Below are 13,446 nucleotides of genomic sequence, written 5' to 3'. Positions count from 1 at the left end.
ATAGATGAAAACAAATATATGACGGTTCAAAATTCCAAAGCAGAACAAAACAGAAACAATTTTTCACTTAGTATGATAAAATCTGTCAGGTTTATCACTACTAGTATTAAGTTAAAAATTGGTTTTACTACTCCAAAAATTATATAACTTTATATTCTGTTATAATGTTTTCATGAGAAAAAACGAAACATTCACACCAATAAAAATTGCCAAATTATTTTATTTCGTATACATCACCTTTGAATATCGATTAGTAGTTTTTACAGTGAAATTGCAGAAATTCATTTAAAATCGAATGCTAATTTTTTCAAGGTCAGCGTTTTTACATCACAAACTTGCTTCTTCTTTGTGACACCTTAGTCGACTTCGGTGCCATCATTAGAACTTATATTATGAAAGCATCTGTCAAAATAAAAAATTGTTAGAATCTCATAAAACTTGTAGACATCAAAAAACATACATGGAAAAATCAAATTACGTAGGTATAAAAATACGCCCTAAAATGATTAAAATTATGACTCTGAATGATCTGAAATTGCCTTGGGAGTTGCTTTTATTTTGAAACCTCTCAACATATACCTAAATTGTAATTGAACCTTTTATTGAACCAGTTAAGCGCTTATGCTGTTTTAAGGAGAGAAAAAAATTTTTGGCAGCAATTAGCAAGCTAAGTATTTGTAACGGTGATTATTAATGTCTAATTAAAGTAGACTTAATCTGGATACTTTACATAAGAACTCAAAAAAGAAAGAAAATAATATCTTACATTTTTTTCTTCCATACAAAGAAACGCACTTGTACTGGTTTCTGAAGTACAATTTAAAGAAAAATCCTTTTAATTTTCGGCATTTTTGAAGGATTTTTAATTACATATGAGACTGTTGATTAAGAATAATGTTTATTTATTTATTTTTTTTTTTTTTTTGATCGGCTAACTGAAGTGATCGGGAGAGTAACTCCTTCTATAAGTGAAGAATTAAAAAAAAAAAAGCAGCGGAAAGTTTTCCGAAATGGGACTAACATCTTGGCCTAAAGAAAAAATTAAAATGTTTTAAGGACGATACAACTTGAAACTAGTCTCTTCTTATAATAGGCTCCAGATTATCGAATTGCAATATGTTTACTTCAAAACGAAAATAAGGATAAGGTAGAGAAATATTTTTTTAGAAAATGGAGCAAGGTCGAAGTTTAGGACAACCAATTGGGAAATATTGGGGTATTCATTCAAAACAATGAATACTGTATCTAGCCTCTTTTAGTCCCCCCCCCCCCCAAGTTGCTACAGTAGCATTGAAAACCGTAGATGTTTTTACTTTTTTTTTTTTTTGTAACATATATTCCGTTCCAACACTTGTTAACAGCTCGAGGTATGTTCAACTGATACCAGCTTCATTTTCTTTTTCTTTGACAGCTGCCCATTATTAGAAATTTAATTATATAAAAGAAATTTAATAGCATTTTAATCCATAATTGTGTTATTATATTGTTAAAATTTAATTTTTTGGAGATTTTTCCTTAAGTTCAAAGAAATCACATTGAAGAGTCATTTGAGTTGAAATAAAATAATATCGTAAGAACATTCTATCTTATATATGTCTTAATATTTAAGCATAATTTATGATGTTTCATGTATATTCTATGTCTTTCAAAATGAGGAAGCCCCCCGCCCCGACACCCGTTTTGAACAACTATCGATGTCCCCATTTAAGCCACCAGCGGCTTTTTTTTTTAAGTGGCACTTTTTTTGCGAGGATTTAGGCAATTTATCTTTAAGTTTTTCGGAATGTACCTGAAATCTGGAAGAAACAATTCTATATTCCCAAAATCAAAATGGCTTAGTTAAAGTAAATTCGCAAAAAATGAAAATTCGGTCAGAAAAGTTCAAAGTTTTCAACAAAATAATAAATAGTCAAACATGTCAAAATAGAGTAAATCTGGTAGGGCCAGTTCTAATGATTAAGGAATTGCAAGTCCACATTTGGCCCACCGTCCTTGTTATAAACAATGCTATCCTTCTTGAAAATGCTTTGCCGGAAGATCGCACCACTTTTAACTGTAGATTTAAACATGTTCACATTTGCAAGTCTGAATATGCAAAGAAAGTTTCATACGCTGTAATACATCGTACTTTTAACATTCTGTTTTGGTTCCTTCGATTTTAATAACATGTAAAAACAAAGAATCAGTGTTCCAAAATTTACTGGAAAATTAAAAAAATAATAATAAAAGAAATTTACGTCTAATTTAGCTCTAGCAACAGAAATTTCTGTATTCCGGTGATTCTTGAAGTGATAATATTCAATTACCCGTAAAATATAATATTGAATTACAAATTTAAAAAATTCAGAATTAAATAAATTGTATGACCGATCACATTTTAATCAAAACAAAATAAAATTGAGTTTAACTTCTTCCAAAAGATAGTTCTTGATTGTAACATAGAACCTGACAACGGGCCACAAAAATCAGCTTCAGGTGTCCAATATGGCACGCAGACCGTCGAATAGGCTTACGTGGCTAAGAACGCTTTAAAACTCAAAAGCATTGGTAATTACAAATTACATCCGAAAACACAAAAATATAAATGAAAAGAGATACTTATAAACTTCCGTTGCCGGCATTCATGTCACTAAGTGAATTATCGCACATCGTTCAGACTAGAGGCTTATTTGAAATTCCAAGCGGAGCACAACCGCGAACTGTTATCTTGATAAAATGAGACAACCATTATTCCATTCAGTTCTGGTCACAAGTTACGTAGTTCTTTACATTTGCATACCACTAAAAATAAAGAAATGATTTTGCATTAGTGAATAAATTTAAATGAAGTAAATTCAGGCGGCTAGAATGAAATTTATAGTTTAAATTTTTCCGAAATACCTAACCGCAACCATATCACCAGGCACAAATTCAAAATGAAATCAACTACAATTGTTTTTCCTTCGTGCGCTGGAGGGACAGTAACAAAATATTCGCTAGCAAATTTCCCCCTTCTTGGCACGCCAGCACACCGAAAAAAGGAAATACATTAAGACATGAATAAAAAATTAAAAAGTATTATAGTCCATCCGTTTGTGTGCACAAATTATAGCTTAAACATAATGGAATAATTGAGATTTCAAAAAAAAAACTCTAGAAAAATATGTCATTGCAATTCAAGCTTTACGTAAATTTTCAATACAGAAAGGTTTTGTGAAACAATCAGCTAAATTATTTTTAGTTTCTCAACAAAATTTATTCCAAATTCATTTTCATCAATCAAATTCCGTAGGAAATGGTACCCCACATCAATCTGCTTAGTTCTGCAATTTTTTCTTGCAGAACTAGAAAAATCGATCGCAACTAGATTAATAGCACTCTATACTGTGACAATCAGTCTAAAATACTGAATTCTTTTCGTGGCATTTAAAATTCTTTTTATTCACATAACTTCCTTAGATTGTTCACTAACTGAAATATACTCTGCTTCTATCGTTGAGAGTGCTACGTATTTTTGTTTGAATGTACACCATATTATTCGTACCCTATCCAAAAAAATTACAAGCGCCCCCCACCCCCATTATATTCCAGTAGTCTTGATTTGAGGCGTAATCTGTATCAGAATAAAAATGATTTATTCAGCTTACAGACAAAATTTAGATTTCAGGGACCGACAAACCCTTCAGGTTGTCTCACAAATCTCTTCTTTTAAATCCGCATATAGATACGCATTGCAGATATCTGCTCGGAAATGGACCCAATGTAACTTATACACAAAAATTGAAAAGAAAGCCTCAACCAGAGGAAAGGAAATTACTGAAGAGAACACCTTACGAAAAGTATCCCCCCCCCCCAATAGCTGGTTGTTACCTAAAATTACCAGTCTGGCCTTGAAGCGAATTATTTCGTTCTGCTCATCTGTTCTGTTGCGTTTTGCCAATCTTCCCTTTCTGGCATTCTCAAACTTTGTTTCAAATTCGAAGGAATTACATCTTCGGAAATGTTAGTTTCTAGTTTACTTGAATTATCCCCCCTATCTTCATCAGAATCTGATACTTTTCTTGAATTATCATCAGAAATGAAATCAAAATATTTTGGGTCATATTCAATGTTATTTTCAGAACAATTAACCTCGGTTTCACGATTCGGACTTTAGAATCGTCGTGTCAATATATGCTTTGCCTTGGGATTTCTTCAACCAATTTAATTCTCATAACATGCTATTTCATGATTTTCAGGATATTCTTCTTCTACTTCAGATTTACTCAGAAGTGAAATAAAACGGTATACCTCTGTTTCCCGTTCCTATTTTTTTCCCGCCCAGAATTTGTTTTCATCGAATTTAACATTCAGCATTTCTGTCATTTCACTATTTTCGGGATCCCAAATTCTATAACCTTTCATATAAAACGCATATCCTACCATGACTCCCTGTTTAGCTTTCATATCCAATTTGCTTATTTTCTGTTTTAGAAGTGCAATATACGAAATACAGCCAAAAAACACGGGAGTGTTTAATAGACGGCTTTCTTCCCTCAAATAGTTTAAAAAAGGTTTTGGTTCTTCCTTTTAAAACCGCTCTAGTCCGTAAGTAGTAGAAGCACATAGCTGATTCCGCTCAAAACTGCTGAGGCAAACCCGATTCATTTAAAAGTGTTCTAATTCCATTCATTAATGTTTAGTTATAATGTTCTATGACGCTACTTTGTTAAATGGAGGATTTGTTGGTTTTTTTGATTCTTATGCTTTGGTCGCTAATTTAAATTTCAAACCGGGTGTTCACAAGTTTCTTTTTGAAATCGAATCTTTCCCGTAATTTTCTCTGTTCTCTTTTGAAACCTGACAAAGTATTCGAAAACCTCACTTTTTTGAAAAATCGTCTATTATTGTGAAAATAATCCCCCCCCCCCTAAAGAACTCAACTGCTAAGGAACCCATCACATTTAAATGCAAAAGATCTTACCCGGCTTTGGCTTGAATCTCCGTTACAGGTTTAAACGAAATTCTGCAATTTTTCTTTTTACGGGGATAACAATCTGACATATTTTTACTTTTTATATCCAGTGAAAGACAGTGAAGTACAGAATCACATTTTTCAGTATTTATAATATAGTTTTTGTCTTCATCATAAACGCATTGATACCAAACTTTAAGACTCAAAGGGTTCTTAAAGTTAAAACATAAGGAAACTGACGATTTCAAGGTTAAAAGAGTTTCAAATTCTACTGTAGTTCTAGGTATCTACTTTTCTAAATGAGCATGTCCTTCAAGGCGAAGAAAATATGACAAATCTCAATTTGTCGAACGGAACTTACATATTTTCCGATTAATAAAATACTGGTGCATGCACAAATTAAGTACGCACAATTAAGTACAATATCTAATGAAATTTGGACATTCGAGAATTCAAAAATTTGAATCGTTACAATTATGTCCCCAAATTTTCCGAATCGGCAGACAAAGTGTTCCCAATATGGCAGTTTTGGGGAGGTCATAGTGACTTCCCGTGACCTCCCATCGAGTGCCATTGAATATGGTTTCTAAAATTATTTTTAAGTTGACAAGTTTCAATGCTATTAGTGCATTTTTCCAGAAGTAAAACTTTAATTTCTTACTGACGCAAATATAAAACTTTTAAAACACAAGGGTTTCGTGTTTGTATCTAAAGATGCTTATTTTTATTTATTTTTTTATTTTTTTGGAGTGCTTCATTGATGATTTTTTTTAATTATAATTATTTTAGTTTTGTTAGATAAGTATGAAAGCTGGCTCCAGATTTCAGAGAATTTTGAGTCTTTCAGAGTGGCAAATTCTTCAACAAAAATATCATTAAACTTGATACTGTTTGCATGTCTCTCGGTCACGTTGTTATTTTATTTATTTACATTGCTATAACGTAAAGTTTATCAATAAAATGGTTAAATGCAAACTGTTAAAGAATTTAAAACTGAACATAAGAAAGAAAAAAAAAAAAAAAAACAGAAGGAAGAAGTCAATCGCGATTCGCTAAAAATTTACTAGAAGACATAAGAATTTAAATTTTAAGTACTCATATGCTATATAACACAAAATATTATCGTAAACAAAATCTAATGTTCTAATAACTTTAAAAACGATAAAGAAAGGAACTGATTTATTTTTAAATCAAATTTGAGTTTCAGAAAATGTTTAAAAACTATCATACGGGCAGTAAAATATTCAGAATCACAACAACTACTCGGATTTTTGCTATAAAGCAATCGCTACAACTTAGCAACTAAAAGAAATTGCAAAGTCAACGTCAACGAATATTGGAATACGAATTATGATTTCAAAATATATACTGTTATTTTACATACATTATCGATGATAAAAAAAACTACATTTTGAGAAAAGGGAATGAATAATATTACTAGCACTTACCTTTAACTTGAATTACAGCTGAGCAGTCCTGTCTCAGCACACCCGAAAAATAACTAACATGGCTGTCGATACTTTGAATTCATTAGTTTCTCTTCCCGTATGAAAAGAAACACCTTTTGCGCATCGTTTTGCGCAATCTAAAACAGTTTTACAGTTTTTTTCTGTTATTTAGAAGAGCAGTATTAAACTGTAGGAAAAAGCAGTATATTACTGTAAAAACAACAATTATTTTTTGCAGTGTACCGAGCAAGTTAGATAACATTTTATTTCAGCATAAATGCAGCGCTGACCCATTCCACCCAAATTACTCCGACCAACGAAATAACAGAGCCGGGAACACCCTTACAAACAGTAAATAGAGACTTTTGTCTCACCTTTTTTAAAGGATGCCGGGAGAAACCAAAATGAAGAAAAACAGAAACCTCAAATCAATAACAAAAACTAATATTAAACTAAAAATTTAAAAAACAAATGTCTCAGAGGGCTGTTGGCTTCTGAATAATTTAAATAGGGAATAAAACCTAATTTAAATGGAATTTAAAAAAGTCTTATTCAAATATTCAAAAAATTTTAAAATAGAAAAGATCCGTTTAAGATCCGTCAAAAAAGTAACGGATACAGATCTTTATTTTTCCTCGGATATCCGGAACATCACTATATATTCGGTACACATTTTGACCTACGGTGTGAAATATGATTTCCCATACTGCTAGTCTCTCAGTTCATCAAGCTAAGGGGGAAAAGAGCATAGAGCATGGACAAAACTAAACCCTTTAAAAAGGGTCGTACGAAAACACTGTGCTGTCTTCCTCTTTGGTAATGAATTACTTGCGTATTGATACATACGATAATTTTTATTTATATGTTCAAATAATGATTAATATTATTTGAAATATCAATTATTTTAATTTCACACCCTTTATTTGATGAAAATTAGAAAAAAAAACATTATGATTATATACTATTAATAATCAGGTGCATGATAACGCAAACTCATCCACGGTAAAATTTCCATACTGCATACACTGCAAAAAATAATTGTTGTTTTTATAGTAATATAGTGTTTTTTCTTACAGTTTAATACTGCTGTGCTAAATAACAGAGAAAAACTGTAAAAATGATTTAGATTGCGCAAAACGATGCGCAAAAGGTATTTCTTTTCATACGGGGAAGAGAAAACGAATTCAAGGTATCGAGACAGCCATGTTAGTTATTTTTCGGGAGTGCTGAGGCAGGACTGCTCAGACGTAATACAAGTTAAAGGTAAGTGCTAGTTATATTACTCATTCCCTTTTCCTCAAAATATAGTTTTCTTTATCATCGAGAATGTATGTAAAATAAGTTATTATTTTGAAATCGCAATTCGTATCCCAATATTCGTTGATGTTGACTTTGCAATTTCTTTTAGTTGCTAAGTTGTACCGATTGCTTTATAGCAAAAATCCGAGTAGTTGTTGTGATTCTGAAACTTTTACTGCACGTATGATAGTTTTTAAACATTTTCTGGACCTCAAATTTGTTTTTAAAAGAAATCAATTCCTTTCTTGAACGTATTTAAAGTTATTAGAACATTAGATTTTGTTTACCACTAGATTTTGTGTTATATAGGATGTCAGTACTTAAAATTTAAATTCCTATGTATAAAATAACAACATGACTGAGAGACATGCAAACAGTATCACGTTTACTGATATTTTTTGTTGAAGAATTTGTCACTCTGGAAATATAAGTGTCTGATGTCTGAACGACTCAAAGTCCTCTGAAATCTGGAGCCAGCTTTCATACTATCGATCAAAACTGAAACAATAGTAATTAAAAAATAATCAATGAAACACTCCAAAAAAAAAACCTAATAAAAATAAGCATTTTCAGATACAATCACAAAACCTTTGTGTTTTAAAAGTTTTATATTTCCGTCAGCAGGAAATTAAAGTTTTACTTCAGGAAAAATGCACTAGTACCATTGGAACTTGTGAACATAAAAATAATTTTAGAAACTATATTCAAAGGCACTCGATGGGAGGTCAAGGAAAGTCTCTATGACCTCCTCAAAATTTCCACATTGGGAAAATTTTGTCTGGCGATTCGGCAAATTTGGGGTCCAAATTCCATTAGATATTGTACTTATTGTTGTGCGTACTTAATGTGTGCATGCACCAGTATTTTATTAATCGGCAAATATATAAGTTCCAATTGACAAATTGAGATTATACGCCTTCCCAACATATTTAAGTTCAGGCCATGCCTGGCTATATTTTAAAATTTTCAGCTCTTCATTTCTTATCTGGTAGTGTTTCGTTCTCGTCAAAATTAGTTTTTTAATTTAAAGTAGAATATTTACATTATTATGCATAGTTCGTCATATTTTATTCGCCTTAAAGGACATGCTCATTTAGAAAAGTAGATGCTAGTGAACTGCACTAGAATTTGAAACTCTGGTAACCTTGAACTCGTCAATTTCCTTACATTTTAACTTTTAGAACCCTTGGGTTTTAAAGATTGGCATCAACGTGTTTATGATGACGACAAAAACAACATTATAAATACTGAAAAGGGGCCTCAGTGGCCGAGCGGTCTGAGTGACTGCTTGACATTGACACACTTGAGGCGGTGGGTTCGACTCCCACCCTCGTTCCGGTTGTACTTTCCCTTCCTTGTGATGTAAATTATTTCATATGTTGTTTATATGTGTAATAAAACGATAGATAAAATCATTCAGAGCCATAACTCAACTACAACTATAAATTTAACCAGGCCCAGTTTCTCCACTATCACATAAAGTATGCACTGATGACAACATATTTGAATATAACGATATAAATGTTTCGTTCGTAACTTCGGATGCGTTTCTGAAAAAATATGAACGAAGCATGGTTACACTGGATTTTACGTTTTGTTTTTGCGCCAACTTCAAAAATTATGTTTAAAAGCACTATCGATGGTGTTTAAAGAATAAAATTATTTTTCACTTTTTAGAGCAAATTTGAAGTCGGTTCTATTTTTTTTTTCAATTTTTTTTTTTAATTTGTAATTCAATATGAATTTTTGCGGGTAGTTGAATATTAACACTTCAAGAATCACCGCCATATAGAAATTTCTGTTGCTAGAGCTAAATTAGACGTACATTTCTTTCAGTGTTATTATTTTTTTTAATTTTCCAGTAAATTTTAGAACATTGATTCTTTGTTTTTACATGTTATGAAAATCGAAGGAACCGAAACATAATGCTGAGTACTTTATTATTTATTGTACGTATTTTTGTAAAAAATAAAGGAACAAAATTTAAAGCCAACTTCATAATGAGAACAACGATAAAGATTAAAGTTTAAAGTACGATGTATTGAAGTGTATGAAACTTTCTTCGCATATTCAGACTTGAATTATCAAACAAAATTATGGATTATTGTTATTGTAATGTAAATAAAAAGCAGTTATTTTGCAAATGTGAGCATATTTAAATTTACAGTTAAAAGAGGTGCGGTCCTCTGTCAAGCGTTTTCAAGAAGGGTAGCATTGTTTACAACAAGGACGGTGGGCCAAATATGGACTTACAATTAATGATTAGAACTGGCACTACCAGATTTAATACATTTTTTGACATGTTTGACGATTTATTCTTTTGTTAAAACTTTTCAACTTTTCTGACCGATTTTCATTTTTTACTGAACTGACTTTAACTAAGCCATCTTGATTTTGGGAACAAAGAATTTTCTTCCAGATTTCAGGTAAATTCTGAAAAACTTAAAGATAATTTGTGTAAAACCTTTCAAAAGAAGTGCCACTTAAAAAAAAAGTCGCTGGTGGCTTAAATTGGGAGATCGATGGCTGTTCAAAACGAGGGGGGGGGGGGGCTCCCCATTTTGAAAGACATAGAATATAAATGAAACATCTTAAATTATAATTAAATATTAAGACATATATAAGATAGAATGTTCTTACGGTATTTTAGTTCAACTCATATGACTCTTATGTGATTCCTTAGTACTTAAGAAAAAAAACTCCAAAAAATGAAATTTTAACAATGTAATAACACAATTGTGAAATAAAATATATGAAAAAAATAATATTTAAAAAAAAATTAAAGTAAAATATTTCACATTAAGTACAGAGTTCTAAATATTTCTAATAATGGGGAGCTGTCAAAGAAAAAGAAAATGAAGCTGGTATCCGTTTCACATAGCTCGAGCTATTTAACAAGTGTTGGAAAGGAATATCGGTTACAAAAAAAAAAAAACCTCGGGAGGGGGGCGTGGTAAAAGAGTCTAGATACGGTATTCATTGTTTTAAATGAATACCTCAATATTTCCGAATTAGTTGTCTTAAACGTCGACATTGCTCCATTTTTTAAAAAAATATCTCTACCTCATCCTAATCATTGTTTTGAAGTAAATATATTGCAATACGATAATCTGAATCCTATTCTAAGAACAAACTAGTTTCAAGTTTTATCATCTTTAAAAAAAAATTTTTCTTTAGGCCAAGATGCTAGCTTTCCCATTTTGGACAACTTTCCGCTGTTTTTTTTTTCTCTTGACTTATGGAAGGAGTTATTCTCTCGATCACTTCAGTTATCCGATCGAAATAAATAAACATTATTCTTAATCAACAGTCTTATATAAATTACAAAATCCTTCAAAAATACCGAAAATTACAAGGATTTTTTTAAAATTGTATTTCAGGAACCAGTATAAGTGCATTTCTTTACATGGAAGATAAAATGTAAGATATTATTTTCTTTCTTTTTTATTTTTTGAGTTCTTATGTAAAGGGGGTATTCAGATTAGGTCTACTTTAATTAAACATTAATAACCACCGTTACAAATGCGTAGTTTGCAAATTTCTACCAAACAGTTTTTTTTCTCCTTAAGACAACATATTTAGCACTTAACTGGTTCCTGAAATCAACGGTTCAATTACAATTTAGGTATATGTTAAGCGGTTTCGAAATAAAAGCAATTCCCAAGGCAACCTTAATTTCAGATCATTCATAGTCATAATTTTAATCATTTTAGGGCGTATTTTTATGCCTACGTAATTTGATTTTTTTCCATGTATGTTTTTTCGTGTCTACAAGTTTTATAAAATTCTAACAATTTTTATTTTGACAGATGCTTTCCTATTATAAGGCCTAATGATGGCAAATAAGTCGGCAAAGATGTCACAAAGAAGAATAAAGTTCGTGATGTAAAAAATATTGACCTTGAAAAAATTAGCATTCGATTTTAAATGAATTTCTGCAATTTCACTGTAATAATCTGTATTTATAGGTAATGTATACGAAATAAAATAATTTGGCAATTTTTAATGGTGTGAATGTTTCGTTTTTTCTCATGAAAGCAGTATAACATAATATAAAGTTATATAATTTTTGGAGTAGTAAAACTAATTTTTAACTTTCAATACTAGTACTCATAAACCTGACAGATTTTACTATACCGAGTGAAAAATTGTTTCTGTTTAATAGTTTTGGAATCTTGAACTGTCACATATTGTTTTCATTTATGTAATCTTTAAAAGATCAATAGGAAAAAGTATTATCTAATCTATAATAATCAGTATACAATAAAAACCATTCTGTGCAGTCTAAATGCTGAATATTGCACATTTAGTGTGAAATAAAATTAGTTTGTCAGTAGTATTTCTCAAATAAAGTAGGTTCAAGTGCAACTTATAATATTAAAAAAAGAGCAACACCGTGAAAGTAATCTGTTTTAACAAGAAAAAGGAAAATAAATGCACAGAATTGCATGCATCAAGTTAAAATAAACTTAAAGTTATAATGGATTGCATACTGCAAAACATTTCCCATGTTATGCTGCACATTTTAGCAACTCAATAATGCTGGAAGTGAAAAAAAAATACTTTTAGTGAAGATACGATGTAGTATTTTCAGTTATATATAAAAACCTTCTCATTTTTACTACCTTCATGGATCAAAAAGTTTTGTTTTTTGAAAAGGCTATAACTGTTCTTAAAGTAAAGCTTCAGACCATATTTTGCAATTTCCTTCTATTTGTAAATTTTTAAGTTTGCAATAGAGCTAAAATTTTTTTGTAGAAATGAAAATGCGCCACTTTTTCTTCTTTAACAGGTGTTTTTAAAATATAGAGGTAGGGCATTGATTTATTTTGTGTACAATGAAATTAATATCAATAAAACATATTTAGCAGCAGTTAACCATTTTTATGTAAAAGGCTTTTATGTTTCTTTACTTGTCACTTTTCATAGCCTAAAGCATTATTTTTTTGTTGAAAAACTTTAGAAAAGGAACAGATTTCGTATGTAGGCTGATTTCTACAACGTACATACAGAATCAATTGCTTTACTTTTCTATATTGGTCTTCAACTGTAAAAGCAGTGATTTCGGCTATGAAAAGAGAAAACGACAGGGTGAAAAATCTCTTTTGCATAAAAATTGATTACTATTTAATTTATGGTTTACTGCTGTTAATTTTACTGTACAAATCATTTATAAAACCGTATACTACTGCTGCTTTTATGGCGCAATTCAGCTGATTTCGCAGCATAATACTGCTAACTTTACAGTTTGATACTGTTAATTTTGCAGGGCAATTCCGTTACAAAACAGTACATTACTGTTAATTTTACATATTATCTCTGTTAAATTTACAGGTCAAGTCATTCCTAAAACAGTATATTACTGCTAATTTTACAGTTTGATACCGTAAGTTTTACAGAGCACTTCCATTAAAAAACAGTATATACTGCAAATTTTACAGTTTATCATTGTTAATTTCACAGGGCAATTCCATTAAAAGACAGTATATTACTGCTAATCTTACAGTTTATCGCTGTAAATTTCACAGTAAAAGTCGGTTATAAAACAGTATATTACTGCAAATTTTACAGTTTATCATTGTTAATTTCACAAGGCAATTCCATTAAAAGACAGTATATTACTGCTAATCTTACAGTTTATCGCTGTAAATTTCACAGTAAAAGTCGGTTATAAAACAGTATATTACTGCAAATTTTACAGTTTAGAATTGTAAATTTTACAGTTTTTCTTTGGAATGTGAGCTGCCAGTATTATACTGTAAAAAC

This window comes from Uloborus diversus, chromosome 3 (genome assembly GCF_026930045.1).
Source record: "Uloborus diversus isolate 005 chromosome 3, Udiv.v.3.1, whole genome shotgun sequence".
Lineage (NCBI taxonomy): Eukaryota > Metazoa > Arthropoda > Arachnida > Araneae > Uloboridae > Uloborus > Uloborus diversus.
The sequence above is the reverse complement of the archived record's forward strand: the minus strand, read 5'-3'. Positions refer to the sequence as shown.